This window comes from Lissotriton helveticus, chromosome 4_1, assembly GCF_964261635.1.
Source record: "Lissotriton helveticus chromosome 4_1, aLisHel1.1, whole genome shotgun sequence".
Classification (NCBI taxonomy): Eukaryota; Metazoa; Chordata; class Amphibia; order Caudata; family Salamandridae; genus Lissotriton; species Lissotriton helveticus.
In genome coordinates, this window is record NC_136063.1 from 276,480,275 (window position 1) to 276,504,155 (window position 23,881).

Consider the following 23,881-nt stretch of genomic DNA (forward strand, 5'->3'; position numbering starts at 1 on the left):
GGTTTTGTGTAGGTGGTCAGGATGTCGACTCCAGGTAGGTTTGTGGGGTCCCGAATGGCAATGAGGATGCAGGCTGGGGGTAACTGGATGAGATTTATTCTATCAGGGTAAGTGACTATAAGACCCCATTGTACATTTTTGGTGGTGCCGTTGTTCAGTGTTTTTAAGTAAGGGATGGATCATAATTGATGGGTGTTGATTGACTGAGAAAGCGTGGATCTTCACCATGAACATTTAGCGGAATCATCATATGAAATGATGTTGTGGATAATAACCTAGAGGTGTTATCATGTGGAAGACCTGAGCTTGACAATGCGCCTCGGTTCATGCGTCTGAGAAAGAGAATATCCTAAAGGCAAGGAGATTAAGGTGTTCATAGACCGACTACTTCGATTTCAAGTGTTGGAAGTGAGCACATGGGTGACTTGTGCTTTGCATGGCCCTAACCTAGCTCCTCAGACATATTCGTCACTCTATCTGCATATAAGGATTGCATTTGGTGTGAGCTATACGGAGCTAACCATAACTGGGGAATTGCATGGATATTTTTCACTTATATTTTGTGAACTGTAACATAACTTTAACTCTGCTTTTTATGTGAATTTGAAAGGTTTTTTAAACATATGTTGATGTGTTAAGACCAAAACTAAACATAACTTCATATTTTTTAGATGGAAAGGTAAAAGCATTTTACTGGTTGTATTCTAGTTGTATGTGATGGGTGTGTGATAAAGTGTGTTGTTGAATGATGATGCCTCTGTATCATGTTGCAGGTTACCCCTGATATTCATGGCCTTCTGCTTTCCACGGTGGGTTTTGACTGCAACCAAACTTGCAGCTAACCACCACTACTCATAGCCTTCAGTCATGTACAGTGGTTGTTTTCCACAGGCAGCCAACCTAACCACGTGGCCTGCAACCAGCTGCACATGCTGCTTGCAAGTTAAACTCAACTCTGGCATCACAGCTTGAAAGTAAATCTGTCAAATGCTGTAAACGTTATTAGCAAACCAAAGCTTCTTTGACCACCACTTTGAATGTGTCCCTCTTGACAGATTTGCATGACATCTGAGATCCTTTACACAGGGCTTAACTTGACCTACCAATAGAATACTAAACATCTAAGTCCCGAATGAATTTTGAGTGGGGTGCCAATCTTATTCGCAAGTTAATGCTTCTGCCGCCACTTTAACCATGCCGCTTTTTTGCATGAAACTCATCATATGTAAAGTATGTTGAACATCCTACATGTTTTCCAAACTTTGTGATGATCTATAACATGGTGCCAACATGATTAGTAAATATATTTAACCCCTATCTCTTAGTGAGCCCCCACGTTGACAGATGTGCATGAAAGGTAATATTTGTGTAATTAGTTTAATTTGCTAATATTCGAGAAAGTTTCATGCAGCTTCATTTCATGCACCCTAGCACATTTCATGCAGCTCAAAACCTATTAACACATGAAAATGTATTTGCCCCATTTCAAACTTTGACCCCACAATGGATCGCATGAATCTTGCCATACCCACAGTAGAATACATTTGTGAAATGTCTGCCAGATGTCATGTGGAGTCGTCAACGGATTCCAGTTATTACTGCTTAGCTATGAAGACATTTATGACCCATCCCCCCCCCCTTTTAACTGTGCATCTCCTTGATGGATCTGAACAAGTTTAAAGATGCTAACAGGAAGCAAAACGTGAAAAATCTGCTAAAGATCATGTCAGTCTGTCAAACAGCGCTAAAGCTAAAGGCAAATCAAAAAACATGTTTTCATTTGTCAAAATAGCTCTGTAATTTCAGCCATTTAACCATTATCAATACGTTAACACTTCTCAACAAGACAGCACAGTCTGGGAACTTTTTCTCTGTGCTCATTGACTAAAATTAAGCACCTCCTGTCATTCAACCAGTTAAAAATGGAAGTTCTAATGCTAGTAATTTTTCCTCTGGATTATTGCGATGGTACTTTAGAATGGGTCCCTCAGGCATCGCTCTCCTTCATCAGAGCCAGTCAAGACAATTTTTCTTTCTTCGGTTTACATCCACAAAGAGAAAATTAAAGCGCATCTCTCCAGTGTTAACAGAACTACATTGGCTTCCAATCCATGTTAGAACAAAATGTAAAAGATGTTGTCTGACTTACAATGCTGTGCAAGTGGGTCCACTCACTACCCACCTGGACATCACTACTAACTGTCCACTGAAAACAGGAGAGACTTCCTAGCAAAGACATTTTTCACCCCAAAAATCTCCAAATGTGAAAAATCCTTTGCTGGCACCACAACCAGTTTCCCATCAGTTGAATCTATTACTGTAACAATTTCAATCTGAGACTTGCTGTAGGATCTCACCCTTGGATGCCTTTATTGTTCCATGTAAAGTGCATTAACGCCTTTCCAGTTCAGCATATAGAACATTTGAAATTAATAAATCTGTGAAATAAGTAGGTTCATGTCATCACTTTGTGATGTAGAGGCAGAAACGTGTCTGGTGGGTTGTGTTCTTCACCAAGGATCTGACGGGTCAAGAGGCCAAGCTTCTGATGATGGCCTGCTATGGTCTCTGCCTACAAGGGATGGCTTTATCCTCAGCAGTACTCTTTCCTAAGAGGTCTAGTCCGTCTTCCATTGCTCTTGCTTCTAGGAGTTTGCAGCATGTGGTGACTAGATGTGTCTATCACTTTGGCCCCAGTTTTTGTCTCCCTGTCCTGGTATTTTATTATCTTGCTTCTAACAATCTCATTGCCAAGCCTGTTATTTCTTTGGTGTCCTGTTCCCATGGTTGTCTTTACACAATGGCCTTAGTTTAGCCACGTGACCTTTGGTATGGTTTTTTATGGGTCTTATGGTCCCGGGTCCCTCTTTCTGAAACCCACATTTATTAAAGAGGTAATCAGTAATCATCCAAGCCTTTCCACTGCCTCGTTTAGAGGTAGAGAAATGAGCAGCTTTTTGCTGGTGGAGCCTCTGTTGGCAGGAATCTTTGAGCAACATCCCATTGGCCTGGATGCATTAGAACTGGAGGTCCTGCCCTGTTCATGGCAGGCATTCCAACTTACATGTCCCTATTTAGGTCCACCAAGCCTCACAAGGAAAATGAACAGTGGCACCAATGCATGGGTAGAAAATTCCCTGGGCCTCATTTATGAAAAGTGACGTATCGCTGCCTGAAAACAGCGATGAGTCACTTTTCACTGCGCCCTCCTTGCAACACCAATGATGCGTCATCTTTACAGTATGACGCATCATTGCGCAAGGAGTTACAGATACGTCAGTATTTCGGACGTATCTGTAGGCGCAAAAGTGACGCATTGCTGGAGTGTGTCACAAAATAGACGCAACTCCAGCAATGTATCCTTTCACATGGGGCAAGCCCCATGTGAAAGGGCCTGCGTCAGTCTTACGCCTGCTGTGAGGCAGGCGTAAGAAATTGACGCATTTGTCTCCTAGAAGTGGCGCAGTGAAATCACATAGATTTCACTGCGTCACTTCTACGACCCTTTCTTGCGTCAATACGCCCCCCTTGCATACATTATACCTGGCGCAGGTATAATGTGGCGCAGGGTTTACAAAGTGACACATCTACCTAGATGCGTCACTTTGTAAATATGGCGCAACAAGGCGCATTTTTTACGCCACTGGTGCGTCACAAAAAGTGACGCACCAGAGGCGGAAAAGTGACGCACAGCCTCTTAAATGAGGCCCCCTGTGTTTAGGGGATATAGTTTTTTTTTGCAGGAGCAAACCCCCACTTTTGGAGTTTGTATCTGAAAAACAAGAATTAATGCAAGTTGGTTGCGGCACCATTGTCACCAGGAGCACATTGGGATTAGCCGAAAGAGCATCAATCACCGAGGGAAATACACTTTCGGCCTACAGATCCCCATTGACATGACGAGGATACCCCAATGGTGGGCAGTCCTTCACTGTGTGGCGGTGGGAACTCCACTGACCTGGCGGGTCACACACCAGTGTGTGAATAACTCTTTATTTGCTCTGCACTGTGCAGCCACTTCCCATAATGTCTTTATCATCTAATACTCAGAAGCTGAGTGGGCTCTGTGGTGATTTTCAAATAATGTGTAGGATGTGAAACAGGCAGCATAGGAACTTCACCTATTTCCTTTTGAGCAAGCATTTCTATTTGTGAGTCTTGACCCTGTAAAGCGCGCAGCCGACTTTCTGTAAATAAACTCATAAGTAAGTCATTCGATAGGCTGATTGCCAAGAAGTTTCTATTAGTTGTCTGAAAACACTCGTTATTGCACAAGTTCTTGCTACAGCGTGGTTTTACAGTCATTTCAACCAACACAGATAAAATAGAAAAAAACACAAAAAATAAAGCTGAAATGTTTTCTGCAAAAAAAGAATACATCCGATATCAGAAAGCACCGAACACATTGACGCCTAGCAGCGATGCTGAGAAAACAGTTGACATATTTGTTTGTGCTGGGAAAATGCTTGCCTAATACTTCCAGTCCGATAAAGCGCAGCCTTCGCATTGCTGGAATCACTGGTCTGTGCTTGCCTTGCATTCGACAGGCAACAATCAGGCCTCTAGCATTCCTCTGACATTCCTCCCTGGTGTTTCAGGGCCAGGCTGTTACAAGGTGGTTGATTCCACATTGCTGAGTGTATGTGACTGTCTGCTCGTTGTTGATTGTGCCCGTCTTTTCAAACGCTTTGGTCACCGACTCCAGTGACCTTGAAGTAGGCCCAGATTGCTAGAATGCAGCTTTACTGAAGCATTACGTTTGAAAATAACTCCTGCTGGCTTTGCATCTTAAAAGGTGTTAAGATTATACTTCCCTTGAAATCTACCACGTTTTTCCAACTAATTGTGAGTGGTGTTTTCATATAGCAAATCGCAGGGGCAATTTGTGTGTCTTTTTTAAAACAAATTAAGCACTGGTTTGGGAGCAATATAAAGTGTCTCTCTGGGTAAAAACCAAAACAACATTTTGGCATACAAAAATAGAGTTCACAAAAGGGTTCGAGGTTTACTCCTGGGATGATACTGCCAGCCTAATAAGGACGAGTCTTGTGAATTACAGAATGAAATAAATGTACTCCATGCCAGGTGACAACCCCAGAGCCAGGCACTGGCTAATAACACCCCCCTGTGTGGAAATTCCTTCCGAGCACCATTTGTGTGTGGCGTCCCCTTTCCTTCCCACCCTAAAAAGGGTTTATTATGATTTTTAGGGTCGGAAGGGGCGGGAAAATAACTTGTGTATATCCGCAAATTAGTAGGTTTGTGAGCGTGTCCAGGAGTCCAGGGCACTTCCACCCGGGACCGCCCACTTCCCACTCACAGGAGAGGAGTAACTCGCACAGACACCTGTGTGTGTGTAAAGCACTTTTCGACGGTGTAATCTACTTTCATGAGTTTGTAATACGAGAAAAGCAGGATATTGGCTCGTGGGAATCTGACCTGAACTAGAAGGCAGATTTAGGAACGAGGCACCTTGGATGCCTACATTCAACCCCAATGCCTGCGTATGCCTCTTCCAGAGACCCTCAGCGCTCCTCTGACTCATTCACAAAGGGAAACTTAGACCAAAAGTCTTATTTTACTAGGAGTAAAGTTAGACTTGGGGTCTAAACATAGGGCCCCATTAGGATGGCGGGCAAGCCGCCCGCCATCCTAATGGGGCCCTTAGACTTTTGGTCTAAATTTACATTTGTGAATCAGGCCCCTGGTCTTGCATTGACCCCCTCCCCTGCCCCCTCTGCCACTGATCTTGCACTGATGACCCCCCTCCTGCCCTCCCACCCCTCCAGTACAGATATCACTTCCCACATCCTCCCAGGAAAGCTTGAGTAATAGGGTAGAAATGCCTCGGTCTTGAGGAAATGCTTCGGGCCGCAGAAATGACTGATACACCACTGCAGCAGGTGCAAAGGGCAAGAGACTGAGCTATCTCATGGTCTGGACTGAGGGGGTGACATCATGAGTTACCCGCACCCAGTGACACCAACCCTAGTGACGCCACTGTTCTGATGACAGTCCAATGACCGTGACAGCTGAATCTCCTATAGAGGCTCAGTATCGGGTCATGCAGTGGCCGGACAAGGATGGGGTAAGGGAGGTGAAGACGGCGAGTTAGCAGAAGGGCTTGCAGGATGAAGCCTACACTAGAAGCACACACACAAGAGCTGTGCCAACTCTGACCACTAAGTTTGCTCCTTCAGATATCTGACTAGGACTAGGTAGATGACTAGTACTCCAAATAGTTTCTCCAGCCAGGCCCTTGTCCGCATTTATCCCATTCACATGTCATGGAGAGGTGGGGACAGGTTTAAGCACAGGTAGCTGGAGGCGGCGGCAGTGGTGTGAACAGGTAGCACACCCTGAGCACTTTGACACCCTGGCCATTGGGATATGGCAGGAGATAGACCTCGCCACCCTCAGCCTGACAGAAAAATGCCTCTTTTGCAAGAGACAGAGGCTGTTTCTGACCTTCCTCCCTGCTACTCTAGGGTTGAGGCTAGACACAGCAGAAGACTGCAGAGAGGGTAGAGGGTGAGTAGGACAAGCAGGTCAGGCAGGGGGTGGAAGCAGGTAGTGAGCAGTAAGGTTAAGGGGCACACCCACCAGACTGGCATGGAAGGGTGGGAAATGGCGGGGAGGGGGCAGACCAGCAACAAGGTCTAGCTGTATCTACACTGTGCTTTGGTGCCAGTGGGTGATGCCAGTACTGCTCACAGCATCACTTCATGCCACAGCAATAACCTTCTTTCGTGTAATCACCAAAGCTCTGGCTACCATTGTAAAATGAAAAAGGTAATTGTCATTAGGTGGATCACTGAGCCGTCCATTGCACTGAATGAACGTTGTAACATCTATGCACTGCAATGGAAGCATTTTTTGGCAATTTAATGACACTTTTGGGATGTAAGGAACGTGAGATGAGTCCACCAGCTACTTCCTGCAAACTAGTTTGTTTTTTTGAAAGGTGAATTCTAGTATGTTACACCTAGTTATTCTAATGCATCATTGCACCAAAACATGAAAATATTATGTACGAAAGTAAATGTTTTAAATTGAAACGAGTAGTGCTTTTCCTCAGTGGAAATGTATGAACTCAACAAATCACTACAGGTGCAGAAAACGTTCTTGTTTTTAGGTACTGTTGTTGAAAAATGTATACGACTATACAAGGAGTCTGTCTATATCTATCTCTACATCTTAATCTATTTCTATTTCTACAATTACGCTGGTATAAACTTATTTCTTTATAAAGTTGTAGCTATTTAAATGTTACTTCCTTGTATACTTGTACTTGCGTTAATATTTACTTATGTATTCCTCTACTTACTTATTATTTCTTCCTACTTATTTCTGGGTTTTTTTCTTTTAGCTTATCTTTTTAGGGCTCGGGCCTACGTCACCACAAAGTGGGGGCGGAGTTTCCGAGCTCTTATGTATTAGAAAAAAAAAGAATTCTGAAAGGGGTCCGGGCTGCCACATTCCAGAAAGCGCGCGTTTTTTGCGTGTGGTATTTTGCCATGTGCATGGTAATTGGTCCAGGCAAGGCTGTGTTTAAGTAAGGCAGCACGCCATAGGACTTAGGAATTTGTCAATGTCCACTTCCTGCATAAAGTGTTCGGACACGCGCAGAAGAATACATAAATCCTCAATTACCAGCTGTCCGAGGTGCCGTTAATTGAAGGCAGATGGTGCTGGGAGCGTGTGCACTGCTGTGTTTTTTTTCCCTTCAGCTCTGTGTGCGCGCATGAACAGCCGGCCAGCAATGTAGAGAATCACATGCATCAGATCTGGGTTTTTTAAACAATTGCGATCGCGAAAGTGATTTCTTTCTGTGCTGCTTGTTTAAACAATTGTGATCGCAAAAGTGATGCTTTCTGTGCTGCTTGTTTAAACAATTGCGATCGCGAAAGTGATGCTTTCTGTGCTGCTTGTTTTTCGTATGTAATCTTGTTCTTCTACGAACTCGATGGTAGCGGAGTATCCCATCCTCACCCTCTAGGTCACTTCATTAATTTTCCACGAGTCCGCCGTGTCTGTTGGCGAGTGCAGATTGGTAGTGCAGAGTGCAGAGTGGTAGTGCAGAGTGCAGAGTGGTAGTGCAGAGTGGTAGTGCAGAGTGGTAGTGCAGAGTGGTAGTGCAGTTTGGTAGTGCAGAGTGGTAGTGCAGAGTGGTAGTGCAGAGCGGTAGTGCAGAGTGGTAGTGCAGAGTGGTAGTGCAGTGTGCAGAGTGGTAGTGCAGATTGGTAGTGCAGAGTGCAGAGTGGTAGTGCAGAGTGGTTGTGCAGAGTGCAGAGTGGTAGTGCAGAGTGCAGAGTGGTAGTGCAGAGAGGTAGTGCAGAGTGCAGAGTGGTAGTGCAGAGTGGTAGTGCAGAGTGCAGAGTGGTAGTGCAGAGTGCAGAGTGGTAGTGCAGAGTGGTAGTGCAGAGTGCAGAGTGGTAGTGCAGAGTGCAGAGTGGTAGTGCAGAGTGCAGAGTGGTAGTGCAGAGTGCAGAGTGGTAGTGCAGAGTGAGAGTGCAGTTTGAGAGTGCGAGTGGTAGTGGTAGTGCAGATTGAGAGTGCAGAGTGCAGATTGGTAGTGCAGATTGGTAGTACAGAGTGGTAGTGCAGAGTGCAGAGTGGTAGTGCAGAGTGCAGAGTGCAGAGTGGTAGTGCAGAGTGCAGAGTGGTAGTGCAGAGTGCAGAGTGGTAGTGCAGAGTGGTAGTGCAGAGTGAGAGTGCGAGTGGTAGTGCAGAGTGGTAGTGCAGAGTGCAGTTTGGTAGTGCAGAGTGCAGATTGGTAGTGCAGAGTGCAGATTGGTAGTGCAGAGTGGTATTGCAGAGTGCAGAGTGGTAGTGCAGAGTGGTAGTGCAGAGTGATAGTGCAGAGTGGTAGTGCAGAGTGGTAGTGCAGAGTGCAGAGTGGTAGTGCAGAGTGCAGAGTGGTAGTGCAGAGTGGTAGTGCAGAGTGGTAGTGCAGAGTGGTAGTGCAGAGTGGTAGTGCAGAGTGCAGTTTGAGAGTGCAGAGTGGTAGTGCAGAGTGGTAGTGCAGAGTGGTAGTGCAGAGTGCAGAGTGGTAGTGCAGAGTGGTAGTGCAGAGTGGTAGTGCAGAGTGGTAGTGCAGAGTGCAGAGTGGTAGTGCAGAGTGGCAGTGCAGAGTGGTAGTGCAGAGTGCAGAGTGGTAGTGCAGAGTGGCAATGCAGAGTGGTAGTGCAGAGGGCAGAGTGGTAGTGCAGAGTGGTAGTGCAGAGTGCAGAGTGGTAGTGCAGAGTGCAGAGTGGTAGTGCAGAGTGCAGAGTGGTAGTGCAGAGTGCAGAGTGGTAGTGCAGAGTGCAGAGTGGTAGTGCAGAGTGCAGAGTGAGAGTGCAGAGTGGTAGTGCAGAGTGCAGAGTGAGAGTGCAGAGTGGTAGTGCAGAGTGCAGAGTGAGAGTGCAGAGTGGTAGTGCAGAGTGCAGAGTGGTAGTGCAGAGTGCAGAGTGAGAGTGCAGAGTGCAGAGTGAGAGTGCAGATTGAGAGTGCGAGTGGTAGTGCAGAGTGCAGAGTGGTAGTGCAGAGTGCAGAGTGGTAGTGCAGAGTGGTAGTGCAGAGTGCAGAGTGGTAGTGCAGAGTGGTAGTGCAGAGTGCAGAGTGCAGAGTGGTAGTGCAGAGTGGTAGTGCAGAGTGATAGTGCAGAGTGGTAGTGCAGAGTGGTAGTGCAGAGTGCAGATTGGTAGTGCAGAGTGCAGATTGAGAGTGCAGAGTGCAGATTGAGAGTGCAGAGTGCAGATTGGTAGTGCAGAGTGCAGAGTGGTAGTGCAGAGTGCCTAAAACACATTGCCATTTACAATGCCATTATCTCTAACTTAAAACAAACCCGAGCCCTAATGCATTCCTAATGCTTGTTTTTTCTTCTATTTCCATTTCACTCCCTATCAATTTCCCCTATATCGTTCAATTCTCAACCCATGTTACCCTTTTTTCTATATCTTTATAAATATCGCAATGATACTTGCATATTGAAATAAGCTTACTTTTTAACCTACTCTTTATATCATATAAGATGCCTTATGTAAATTTCGAATTTTCTACGTTTTATGTGATAATGATATTCTATATGCTTAAAATGTTAATTGCAATTATATATCTTTATATATATGTATTTATTGCAAGTGTTTTCAATAAAAAATTTCGACACAAAAAAAAGAAAAGAAAAATGTGTACGAAAGAGTGAGACATACAGGAAGGAGGAAGGAGACAGGGGCAGAGAGCAGCAAGGACAGAAAGACATTAAGAGTGTCAGACAGACTACTGGGCCTCACAACTAATGGTAGTAAATCACTGGATTCATGTCCCGCAGGATGAACCAGCATATAGACTTGACAGGCACATCGTACCCGCAGACCATCTAATGAAGGCCCTCTACACCAACAAGAGGCGACACAAGCTCACAGGTCCGACGGCACACACGGTTAAAATTTGGCATACCGCACAGAGGGCGCTGGGTTGGGAAGGAGTACTGACACTAGCCACCCCCCTATGGGAGACACGTCGCCTGGGAACCTTGGCGAACTCGAAAGGATTTAGGCAGTGGGACCTTATAGGTATCTCCAAAATCGGTGATCTTTGGGTGAGGGGAGAGATCCTTACTTTTGCACACCTAAAAGAAAAATACGGGATGGCAGACACTGAGTCCTATCGTTATGCTCAAATTAAACATGCACTTCAGAGCGCGATCCCCCTAGGCAGTGAAATAGCAGAATCTTCCCCCTAGAAGACAGACTGCTCACGGACTACATGGAGAAAAAAGCCACGTCACAGACCTACCGTAAACTGATTAATAATCAACCTGACCCCATGGTGGCACTGCGGAGAAAATGGCAAACAGACCTGGGAGACTTAGAGGACTCAGATTGGGTGGACGCATTGGCTTCCGCCCGTGCGGCTGCAGTTCCATCTCGATTAAAACTCATGCAACTAAAAATACTCCATCGCGTCTATTATCCAGGCACCACCTTGCACAAACTCAGACATACTCCCGACTCGCTCTGCCTCAGAGGCTGTGGACAAATTGGAACATTTTATCATATAATATGGGACTGCCCCAACATACAGGCCTACTGGGAAAGAGTAATAAATGAGATCTCGGAGGTGGGGGAGGCGGAGGTCCACCAAGACCCTAGATGATGTCTATTAAATATTTGGCCACCTACTTACTTAAACCGGGCACTGCAGAACTTGGCTACACTTGGACTAATGATCGCTAAGCGCAACATTGCACAGAATTGGGGCTCCGGGGTGCTACCTACAAGGCGGCAGTGGGAAAATGACATGGAAATCGCCATGGTGGCAGAATGAGCAGTATACACCCACCGAGGATGTCCCAAAAAATGGTCTAAAATATAGGGAAAGTGGAATGAATACCGGAGAAATATTTGTGAACCTCCACAAATGACATCTAGCCTGGAAGATAGTCCATAACTACACAGCGGGGCAAACAGACTGGGCGGTGACCACGACTGGATGGTGTAGACGCGGGGGGGACACTGGGAGTCTGGATGTCATTTCTTGCACTGTACTGTGTCACCTAGAGGTCGAGACGAACTGTCGTGAATACAATGTACTGAGGTATACTAATTAATTACAAATGGAGAGGATGAATATTTAGTGAAGAGCAATGTATATGATAAGGGAATAACATGCATGACCTAAAGGCCAAGGCAAAACTGTCATGTGTGAAACCTACTGTACGCTGTACCAATTACTTGAAGGTGGAGATGATTACTGTTTATTGCTGTTCAATTATATGACAACGGCAAACAATAAAAAGTGTTTAAAAAAAAAAAAAGAGTGTCAGACAGGCAGGGATAATGAGAGAAATGGAGAGAGAGAGACCGAAAGCTATGTATATGTACATACATAGTTTGGACCTGTTTCACCAGAAGGAAGGCCAACCCAAAAGGTTTGCTTATGGACCCTCACACATCATATTGGTGTCATGCTTCATCATCAGGTCTCACCCTGGTTCCTATAAACCAAGGTGGACTCAACCATCTTTCAGGGAGCTCTTTGAATATTTTCCTAGCAGGGTCTGAAAGATTAAAAAAAATTACCTTAAGGACAAACCGGTTCCCCTTTATTCTTGGGTTCCTTTTGGTATAATTAAAAAAATCTACATATAGGTTTGTTCTTGGGGGTGAAGGGTTACTACCCTGCCACCCTAATTTGTCAACATGTTTCAGCTTACTTATTAGCCTAAAAAAGTTGCCGGGATTTCATAAGGATTAACTCATGTTGATAACCCGTCCTAGGATTTGTATGCCTTTTGTCATTTTTTGGGAATAAAAAGTCTTGTAATGTCAGTCAGTGCACACACATGTATCACAGCACATATATCCAGGCATAGATCTTTGGCGTGTATTAACGCCTATACTCATCAAATGTGATATGGTTCTTTCATTCAGGATGAACAAAATCATAAAAACAATGATAATTTCATTAGTATAAATGAGGTTCCACTTGGGTACGGCTAAGACAGACTGACTCCAACATGGCATGTATATTTTACACGTTATAACATACTGATGCATGCTGCATAATGCAAGGAAACATGCTTGGCCTGCATCCCTAGATAAAACACAGACATAACAAAACATATGCATGCCAGTGAGGTTTGTGAGATACACTGCAATGATTGATGCTCAAACGTGAATCACTGTACACATGTGAAGGAGTGTTGGCCCACACGATGCATTTTATGCGTACTGAAAGTTAATACAGTCTTACCCTAAATGGTGTATATTAGCACCAAATATGGAGTGCTGGATGTGCTTCTCTATTGTCACTCTCTAAACATTGAAAAAAAAAGGGCAGATGTTTCTTGAGTGCAAAGAGACTAGTGTCCTGTAGCTGTCGTCACTTAGTAAAGTGCTCAATGGTTCGATCAATTACCACGCCAAGGGTGCCATGCAACCATACTACCTATTAGGCCACCGAATAACTCGTGCCTAAAGCTGGACAGCAGAGAACATGCTATTTTATTAGAGTCAGTGAGCGCTGGGTCTTCAGGTGTATGGTGATGCGTAAGTACCACGTTATGCGTGTTACATCACGAGGAATCATAGCATGTGACGTTTCCTTGCAATCATAGCAGTAAACAAAAAAGACGATTTTTCTTTGTTGATTCCTATTGCATTTTCAATTCATGTAGGAATGACAATACCGTCAAAGTGCCTTGTGTTTAGATTATGTGTGTTTCATCATAAAGTCTTTTTTTTTTAAAGCGGGGTTGAACGGGTGATACATATTGAAATTACCATTCATACATGAATGAAAATATCAACAAAGTGCTTTATTGTATAGATGATATGGGGTCAGATGTAGGAAGCGTAATTCCTGTCGGTAACGGACGAAATGACCGAATTTCGGCCGTTACGGACCGGAAGTAGGCTACTGAGATGTAGGTGCCCAAATTGCTAATTCGGTAATTTACCGATTCGGTATTTTAAGGAATCTGTAAATTACCAATTCCTTAAAATACCGAATCAGTAAATTACCGAATTAGCAATGTAGGGAGCACTCAAATGAGTGCTTTCCCCTTTTTGGGATTCGTTATTTACCACCAACTACAAGTTGGTGGTCATTAAAGAAAAAACCCCAAAAAGCAATTTTATGCAAATTGCTTCAGTGCCATGTTGCAGACATACATGCCCTTAGGGCATGTATGTCTGCAACATGTGCACCCATACACAATTGAGGGGTGCAACAGGGTGTCAAAGTGACACCCTGCCACCTTCAATGATTCTCCCAGTTACCGAATCGGTATTTACCGATTCGGTAATTGACATTCATTCCTATAGGATTGAATGTCAATTACTGAAATACCGATTCGGTAATTTTTTCGGTAAAATTACCTACATCCCCTTTGTGTGTTCTTAAATACCGAATCGGTATGATTCGGTATTTAAGAATCGGTAATCTGGGATTACCTACATCTGGCCCATGGTTTCATCATAAAATGTGTTTCAAAAGTGCGAAGGGAAGGGGTACACCTCATATGAGACATCTAAAATTCCGGCCCTACTTGTATTAAATGTGAATGACCTGTCTAAATAGTAGGCAACTCTGTTATTATCTTTGTAAGGAATTAATCAAGTTCCGTGGGATTACATCATTCAAACCGTTTCCAAGGGTCTCTAGTGTATACATACATCACTTTTCCCGCTCGGTTAGAATCTTGGTTGCAGTCGTTGTCACTGTCAATTTTTCAATGATTGTCCAGGATATGTAATTTTCACTATGACCACTGGCCACAAAATGATTAGCCATTTTTGTTGTGCTACATCAGCATCTACTGGTGCTATGAAGTTTAATAGTACGTAGCCTTACCTTCCTGCTTGTCATGCCGAATTACATTAGGCTATAGGGCCATTCGATTAAGTAAATTACATTGTGTGAGTTACAATTGGTGTGGGTTTTTTGTTCGCAAGGGGTATTACAGGCCTAATTCTATATAGTGGTATGTTTTGTGAATGGACACACAGAACAGTGGCCACACGGGAAGTGGCCTTTGACTGTAGGGAGATCCCCAAAGTGTATTTTCTTCTTTGTTGTCGACCCTCCTTGGGCGTGTGTGAACCAACATGTCCCTCGTACTGGTGTTTCTTTTAAAAGAGAATGTGCGTTTCTATAGTTTCAAAGTATTGCTGTTAAGTATTCTCCAATGTTTATTAATTATTTTTTTCACTTGGTTAGAGTTGTTACTGTATGTACTAAGACAAATGAGTTATTGGTTTGTCTGTTTTTCTTTTTCCATTAGGTTTTCCCTATTGCTATATCTAGCCCTTTTCACTGCATTTTTGTGTTTTGGCTAATGCCTACGTTTCGATTTGTCCTTGGGTAGTTTTGCCTCAGTTCCCTATTCTTTCAGGTCAGAACAGTTTCGTCTTAAATGCAGGAATCGCCCTATTTGTAGATTTCCCCTCAATGTTCTTGGATGTGCACTATCAATTTGCAGGAGACTATTTCTATCCGTTTCTTTAGTGAACAGTTTTGGGGTCAGTCCCCCGTCCAAAGGTCTTATTAGTAGATCTAGGAAAGGGAGTACTTGGCTACCTATTGCCTTACTGACCTTTAGAAATTGGTTTTGTGTTTTAAGCCAAATCATAAATTCATCTATTTTTATTGCTGTCCCGTGGCATAGGATAAAACATCAATTATGTACCGTCTTCAAAGTTTATTTCTCCATGGTAAGGGTTGGTTTCTCTGGTATTCTCCTGTTCAAAAAGGTGTACGTACAGGCATGCTACACTAGGAGCATGCCTGTTTCTGTTCATATATTGTTCCTTCAAATTCGAAATATAAGTGCCAACTAAATCAAAGTCATGATGAATTCGATTGGTGCTGCCCATTCCCCTGTCCTATGTCTCAATGTGTCTTCTATGGTCCTAAGGCACTCATCCTGTGGTATGCTAGTGTAGAGGGCCTCTACATCTAGCCCCATCATCATCTCTTTCACTGGATCAAATTATATATCATTAAGGATGTATAAAATATGTTTTGTGTCCTTGACATACGAAGGCATCTCGTACACTAATGTTCTTGACAACAAGTCAAGAAAGATGGACAAGGGTTCTAGTGTCGGCCATATTCCTGAAACTATAAGATTTCCAGGGGGTGAAGTCATATTCTTATCAATTTTGGGAATAATGCAAACATAAGGGGTTCTTGGTTCCCCATTGATAACAAAATTGGCTTCTTTCCTAGTTACCCATTGTTGTTCTTTTGCATTCTCAGCAATGGTTTGTATTTATTTTTGTAATTTCTTTGTCGTGTCCCCTTCAAGGATATGGTCATTTCTTTTATCACTGAGAAGTTCAATACATGCCTTCCTGTAATCCCCATTTTTCGGATCACTATTGCTCCTTCTATGTCATTGAGTTTATAACTATTTCATCCCTAGACCCAAGGTCCTTTCATGCTCTCTGTTCCTTGCCGGTAAGGTTAGTTTGTTTGGCCATTCAGAAGGCTGAAACAGGATGACAGCAAGTGAGGATGGCACACCAAAGGCACCCAAAAATAAATGGAAACCAGCGTGGCCTTTAGGTGTTTTCAATCTTTCAGACCGCTAGGAAAAAAATTCAAAGAGCTCCCTGGAAGATGGTTGAGCCCACCTTGGTTTATAGGGACCAGTGTGAGACCCGACAATGAAGCATGACACCAATAGGATTTGTGAGGGTCCATAAACAACCCCTGTGGGTTGTCTTTCCTTCTGGAGCACCAGGTCCGAACGGAGCCAAGAAGGTGATAGAATACTTTTTGTGATAAACTAATAAATTAGGGAGGTTCTATTCTAAGATTACCCTGTATACATAGAGAAAGAGGATCTTCCTCCCCTCCACACTCATTGAGTGTGGGATAAAGGTATATGTACATATATATACACATATTTACTGAAACAAACAAAGGTTAAAGTGACATTATAGTTAGGAATTGTAACAATATCTTACTTTACATAAAAAAAACTTACAGATGCACTGAAAAAACCTAAGGTTAAAGGAACATTATAGTTAGGTGAAAATGTCAGTTAAAACATAAAGTTTTAAACTGACGAAACTGCCATGGAGGTTGTCCCAGGGCCCCCGCGGCACTGGGCAGCTCCCCAGGCAGCGCCCATCTTGGGTGCTGTGGGAGCTAGCTCTGTTACTTTGCTCCCGCCCAGGCAGGAGCAACTTTTTTTCTGCTCCTGCCGTGCGGGAGCAAAGCAGTGTTCCCTGCCTGGAGAGAGTGCAGTAAGGGAATTAAATTTGTATTCCCTGCCTGCACTCTTCTGGTCAGTGAACAGTGGTGTCTGGGGGGATAAGGTCCCCGGGACACTGCACTACTTTGGTCTCTGGGGATGAGATCACCAGGGCTGTTGTACGATTTGGGAAGGGGGCCCAATGCTCCCTCCCTACAAAAACACTGACCCCCTGGGAATAGGGGCCCTGGGGCCTTCCTCAGGGTTGGGGAGTGGGCCACAAGCCAACATTCCCAAAAGCATTACTTCTACCCCAGTTCATTGGGTCACTGTGGACATATAGAGGCTTGTATGGGGGAGCTGCACAACCCCTCCCCATAATAAGTTAATTAGCCCCGGGGGATGGGGTCTTTGGTGTCTGGAAAAGGATCAGGAAGGGGGGGGTGTGCACACACCCCTAATTAATATAGCACCAGACCCCTGGCCCACTCTGGGGTCTTAAAATTCAAAAGGGCAGTCTTTTCATTTCTTAACGGTACCACAAAAAATAAGTTTTTGGCCCCCGGGCCCACCGCCAGATTTAGCGGGAGGGTATCTCTATCATGCCCCCCTCTAATTTTTTTTAATTCTTGTTCCAGGAGGGGATGTACACCAAATCTAGCTCTCTCCCAAATTTGGTGTAATTCCATTCAACTGTCTTTGCGGTATCGCTGTTCAATTTTCCTATCGAAAATTGCATTGGAATAGTGCTTTTTGAGAACCTCCTTTTTCTCTGCTCCTTGCTATGTGGATCATCCCACAACTTTCAAGGAAAAAGCTGAGGTGGAGGAGATTGTTTCTGGAAAATGTCTTAAAGATTCGTCAAATAGTGCCAAAGTTATTAGCAAACCCAAAAATCTATTTCCTTTGGAAATGTGCCCTAACTATAACTACCCGGAGCACGTATACGATGAACACCCCTACGATAAGGGTTGTGATGGAGCTCTTGTTGAGCATGACTTGAAGCAAACCAGCACCACAGCCGGTGTCACTGCAGGATTTCCAGTGCCGGAGTAAGGGGAGGAACTTCCGTTGCTAGAGCAAGGTGATAGACAGAGAGAAAGGACAAGTCTGATGCCGAGGATATAGAATGCCGTCTTAAAAGTACTTTATTTGCGTGCATTTTTGTTTAAAAAAGCGGGCTTGGTCCAAGGCTGTTAGAACGTTTTACAAGACAGCAAGTCAAGACAGCTTCTGAATGACACAGGGTATACACTAATGAGCACTTGGGGTAGGATGGAGGGGCTCCTAATGCCGTTAGCACGTCTTTGGAACGGCTCTGAGAGAGAGCTCGCGCCTGTGAGGGCTGGAGGGAGAAAGGAGGGTGAAAGGGCGAAAGGGCAGAGCAGAGGGGCTGAGGGGGACGGAGGAAGAAAGTGTTGGTGCATCAGGGCGGTCAAGCAAGGGTTGAAAGTGTGAAAATGCATTGATGGTGACAGCAGGGGTGAATTAGGGGGGAGGAGAAGTGAGGCCGAGCGCACGCTGGGGTGAATGCCTGAGGCTGAGCGCACGCTGGGGAAGCTTCAGATGCCTGTGGGAGGGAGGCTGATGGCTTTGATGTGGACGCGCGTTTCGCACGAGTGCACCACATGAACTGGACGCAATCCGCGATGGTTTCGGAGCCTGGTTTGCCCTCTATACTCTCGTCTATTTATCCCTTACGGGATGGAATAGTCGAGACCTAAAAATCTATTTCCTTTGGAAATGTGTCCTAACTATAACTGACCAGTGGCAAGCGCCATTGGTTAATAAATATAAGCATATGCATATATATATATATATATATAGAGAGAGAGAGAGAGAGAGAGAAAGAGAGGGATACAGAGTGGGACGAAGAGAAAGAGACAGAAAAATAGAGCAAGAGTCAGACAGAGAGATGAAGACAGATAGAGAAGAGAAAACAAAAAAGCGGGATAAACCAAACGTGTGTGTGTGAGATCGATCGATTGAGAGATAGCGTCAGATGCACTTCACAAACCACCTGAATCTGGACAGAGTCCAACTAATGATATGTAACCCATGGGTAATCGCAGAGACAGATACCAAGCAAAATGAAATACTATAGTATTATCACCAGCAACTATAGCAGAGTAATTGGTCCAGTAAGGAATCCCAAACGCAAGCTCCTTATGACCAGGATGTGCATGCATGCGTGTGGGGGGTGGGGTGGCATGCATAACCTACCCTACTATCAAAGGGTGTGTGTGTGATTGATCGATTGTTCGAGAGATAGAGTCAGATGCACTTCACAAACCACCTGAATCTGGACAGAGTCCAACTAATGATGTGTAACCCGTGGGCAATCACAGAGACAGATACAAAGCAAAAGGAAATACTATAGTATTCTCATCAGCAACTATAGAAGAGTAATTGGCCTAGTAAGGAATCCCAAACTCAAGCTCCTTATGATCAAGATGTGTATGCATGCGTGTGAGGGGGGGGGGGGGCATGTATAACCTATCCTACTATCAAAGGCTGTGTGTGTGATTGATTGTTTGATCGAGAGATAGAGTCAGATGCACTTCACAAACCACCTGAATCTGGATAGAGTCCAACTAATGATGTAGCAACTATAGTAGAGGTTTTGGCCTAGTAAGGAATCTCAAACACAAGCTCATTATGACCAAGATCAGCAACAGTAGCCACCAGCTGGAGTTTACAAATGACAGTACATAACATATAAGAAGCAGAGCAAGACTTGATTTGTCAGTAAACTTAGGACTGTACCTTAGGGCTGTACGTAAGTCAATATACACGTTGCCTTGCACTGACCCAAACTACTATTGTGCCCAAAATGAAGAAAAGGAAACTACTATAATGCAGTATTTTCTCATATGAACATTGACTTCTACCAAATTAAAGATGGACACAAGGTCAATTTTCCGACCAGAGAAATTTCAGATGTGGCTAAAAAGTCAACTGAATACCTAACAGGTATTGATGCCATCAGAAACAAAACATTTTATTCCTAACTTTTTTACAGCCCGTGACGCTACCAACCTTTGAGAACATCCATAAGCCTGTGAGTTATGCCTTCAAGCCCATTAATGATGCTGGTAAAGCATTATTGAACTGTCGAGGACCAGTCTGGAAGCAACATTTTGGACGTTCTGTAGTTTCCTGAGCTGCTTCTGGGTGATGCTGGCATAGAGTGCTTTGTCATAGTCAAGTATGCTGGTGATAGGTGCGTGGGTGACTGTCTTTCTGGATTCTGTAGGGATCCATCTGAATGTCTTTCGAAGCAGGCGGAGCGTGTGGAAGCAGGATGAGTATACAGCATTGATTTGGCAGTTCATTGTCATCCAGGAGTCCAGTATGATGCCTAGGTTGCATGCATGGTCCATAGGGGTGGGAGGAGTTCCTAGTGCGCCGGGCCACCAGGAGTCATTCCAGGCTGAGGGGACGTGTTCCTGGATATGTACTTCGGTCATGTCCCAGTTGAGCTTGAGGTAGCTGTCTTTCATCCAGGTGCCTTCATTCCGCTCTGAAAGTTGATTCTGGCAGCTGTGGGTTCGCTGGAGAGGGAGAGGATCAGCTGGGTATCGTCGGCGTAGGAGACAATGTTGAGTCCACTGCTTCGGATGATGGCCGCGAGGGGGGCCATGTAGACATTTAAGAGGCTGTAGGTTCTGAGAGGAATGGGGGTAGTCAGACTCACTGTGTTCGGCTGGTAAGAAAAGAGTGGATCCAGACCAGTATCTTGTCGCAAATGCCGTCATAGTGGAGTTTCATGATTAGGGTGCGGAGAGAGACAGTTTCAAAGGTGGTCGAGAGGTCAAGTAGGATGAAGGCTGTGGGTTCTCCCCAGTCGAGGAGAGTGCAGGTGTCGTCAGGGGTGGCGAGGATTGAAGTCACTGTGCTGTGGATGCTACAGAGGTGGGATTGGGAGGTGTCCGGGATGTGGGTCAGTTCGATGAACTTGGAGGGTTAGGCTTTGATGGCCTTTTCGATGACTTTTGTTGAGAAGGGGAGGAGGGAGATAGGTTTGAAGTTCTTGAGGTCTGTCAGGTTGGCGGATGGCTTCTTCAGCAGGGAGTTGATTTCGGTGTATTTTCCGTGGTTGGGGAAAGTGGCGGTTTTGATGGAGCAGTTGATGGTGCATCGGAGCTCGGGGCTGCTCTATGGAAGGTCTGATACAGGCAAGGATCCGGTGGGGCTCCGGAGTGGATGCTCTTCATGGTCTTGAGTGTGTCATCTGTGGTGAGCGGAGTCCAGTTGAGCACTGTCTGTTGGGGTGCAGAGTGGTTGCGTGTGGTGGACGTTGTGGCAGGGTCTTGGGTGCCGCAGCTGTCGTAGATCTGACTGATCTTGTGATGGAAGAAGGAGCAAAGTTTGTTGCAGAGTTCTTCGGAGGTTGGGACATATGTGGTCTCGCTTTTGGGCCTAGCGAACTCATTAACGATGGTGAAGAGTTCTTTGTTGTTGTGTGCGTTTGCATTGAGTCTGTCTTGGAGGGCCATTTTCTTTGTGGTTTTGGGGTTTTGGGGAGAAGGTGGTGTGCGTTGACAGCGGTTTTTAAGGTTGCCTGGGTTTCTGGGGTTTTGTTGTTCCTCCATCTCTTCTCGAGTCGTCTGTAGGTGTGTCTGGACTCGTAGAGGGTGGGAGTGAACAGCTGGTTTTCTTGGAGTGTTGCTTGCCTGGTATCTTCTTGAGGGGTGCCAAAGTGTCGGCATAGTTGGGGATCCTTAGGTAAAAGTTGCGTGGTGCAATGTTGGCGTCTTTTGGTGTTGGCGGTGTGGTCGTGCTAAGGAAGTAGGCGAGAAGTTCTTCTGTGGCCTTGTTCCAGCTACAACAGGGAGCGATGAGGACAGTGGTGAACGGTGGGAGTGGCGATGTGCACACAGTGGTGGTCAGTAAAGAGGAGTTCGGTGGTGTGGCTGCAGGTGATGTTCTCGCTGGCAGACTGGGTCGAGTGTGTGTTTGGCTGTGTGGGTTGGTGCGGTGACTAGCTGCTTGAGTCCGATGTTGGCGAGTCTCTCCAGTAGGGAGGTGATGTTCTGGTCACTGGGGTTGTCCAGTTAGAAGTTAAGGTCCCTGAGTAGGATGGTGGATGTGGGAGCCTGGGGTGCGATGAGGTCTAGGATGGCGTCGGTGAAGTGCGGGCAGGGCCGGTGGGTCGTTCGAATGAGTGGTCAGTCAGAGGGTGTTCTTGTGGATGATGGTGATGTCTCCTCCTGGTCGGTCTGCGTGGTCCTTGCAGGTGATTTTGTAGCCGTTGGGGATAGAGGTGGCGTTATCCGGTCCAGAACAGGGGTTGTTCCAGATTTCAGTGAAGAAGGCGATGTTGGGAGAGGCGGCGTAGAGGAGTCCAACTGCACTTCAAGGGCACAATTTAAATCACCCCCCCCAGAATCCAGGGGACATGAGACTAGCGGGTAAAGATTACAGAGAGGCGTGCTAAGAAAGTTGTTTGAGTTGTATTTGGTGCATAAATCCTCCCCAGCAATAGTGGCTTACCATCGAGTTTGCCCTCTACTTGTACCTAGCGCCCCTCAGGGTGTGTTTACACAGCAGTGGGATGGAATGGAAACCCTGGATGGTACCATATGAGTGCTCCTCTCGCAAACCCTGAGTAGGTAGTGCTAAATCATTGCCCCTGCCTGCGCTTTTATAAGTGACCTTCCTCGCCTTTAGCTATGTGGGTTTCTTGGAGGAGCGTTATCTACTCACCCTTCTGTTGTATGTATTGTTGCACTGCATGTCATTTCACTGTTGTCCCCATTCCTCGCACATTCCATGTCACTATTCCAACTTTAGCTATAGCCAAGTGTGGGGAAGGAGAGGAGGAGGGTGAGTTGGGTTCTGTGCGTGCCTCGCCAGCATGTCGCATTTTGTGTGAGAAGGCACCTATGTATAGGAACTCATTCTCCACTGTGTGATTTGTGTGATATATACCAAAAATAAACCCCGTAACTCCCAACCCAGGGCAGTCTCCAACAGTGAGATCGCCCGATCAGCTAACCAAAAGACCAATGACTAGGGAACTCTCTTCCATAAACTGACATTGTTGCCTATGCACAAGGGGGGGTTTGTTCTTGCAGGCTGCATCCAGGTATATCTCTCTCACTGACGGTAATTAGAGCAAGCCAAAAGAAAGAAAGATAGAAAAAGTGACGGGAGCTTGCTAGACCCATTTCTACATTGCAGTTGTTAAGAGACAGATGATTAAGTCATGCTCATTGCCGGTGCACGGCAGGTGAGGCACAGCTTTCCTCCCTGGCCGTGGCTCGGAATGTTTGCGGCAGTGATGTAGGTGGGACCACAGGATAAGTGGTATTCCTGCAGAAAGGGCCCGAAGCTCTGTCAGCCACAGTTTCTGGTTGAGGAGAACATTCTGCTGCTGGAGGTGATATTGCCAAAAAGTGGCCATATGTTCAAATCAGAGTGTCAGCTGTCTGTGGTGTGACATCAGGGAGAACCTCAGAGTCGGTGCTGCCCACTGAGTCCAAGGAGTCTGTCTCAGAGATTTTGTCCTCCGCCACACCAGGAGTCGGGGAGTGCCTCTCGGCCCACCAGCATGTTGTTGTGGTCAGGGCCGAGGACTGTTCTTCACCTGTGCCAGTGTTGGGGTTCCACTCAGTTGTACAGTCCCGCACCCTATCTTCTGGCCTGGCTTCCCCTTCTGGGTCCGTCTGCCCGCGCCCTCCCTCATGGTGAGGCTGGAGTATTTGAGCCATATCGGTGTTGTTCCACCCAGTCCCAAGTGTCCGTCGGCTAGAAGTAGCTGGTGTTATTGGCCATAACTTTTAGCTTGGATGTAAATAATAAAGAATATATGGCCAACCTGCTGGTGCTTTCACTTTATGCCTAGGAAAGAAGCTCTGCGTCGCTGTACTGCCACTGTGTAGTTAGAAAATAGGTATGTTCGGGTGTTCCCATACAGAATTGGACCAATGGATCATGTCTTCTGGAGATAGCTTCCTTGTCTCAATAATTCATCACTCGCTAGTATCGGATGGGGCTGAGCTCCCATGGGGGATCTGCGGTCCAGGGACTGGTGGGCTCCCTCGATCAGGAAATGTGGAAACTATTTTTCAGGCGCCATTGCCTTCGACAGCCAGTCTTCAAAGAATTTAAGAAAAACAACAAGACGACCTGACCAAGGTCTAGCACAACCAAAACACAAGTGTAATTTATATAGTTTCCGGTGCT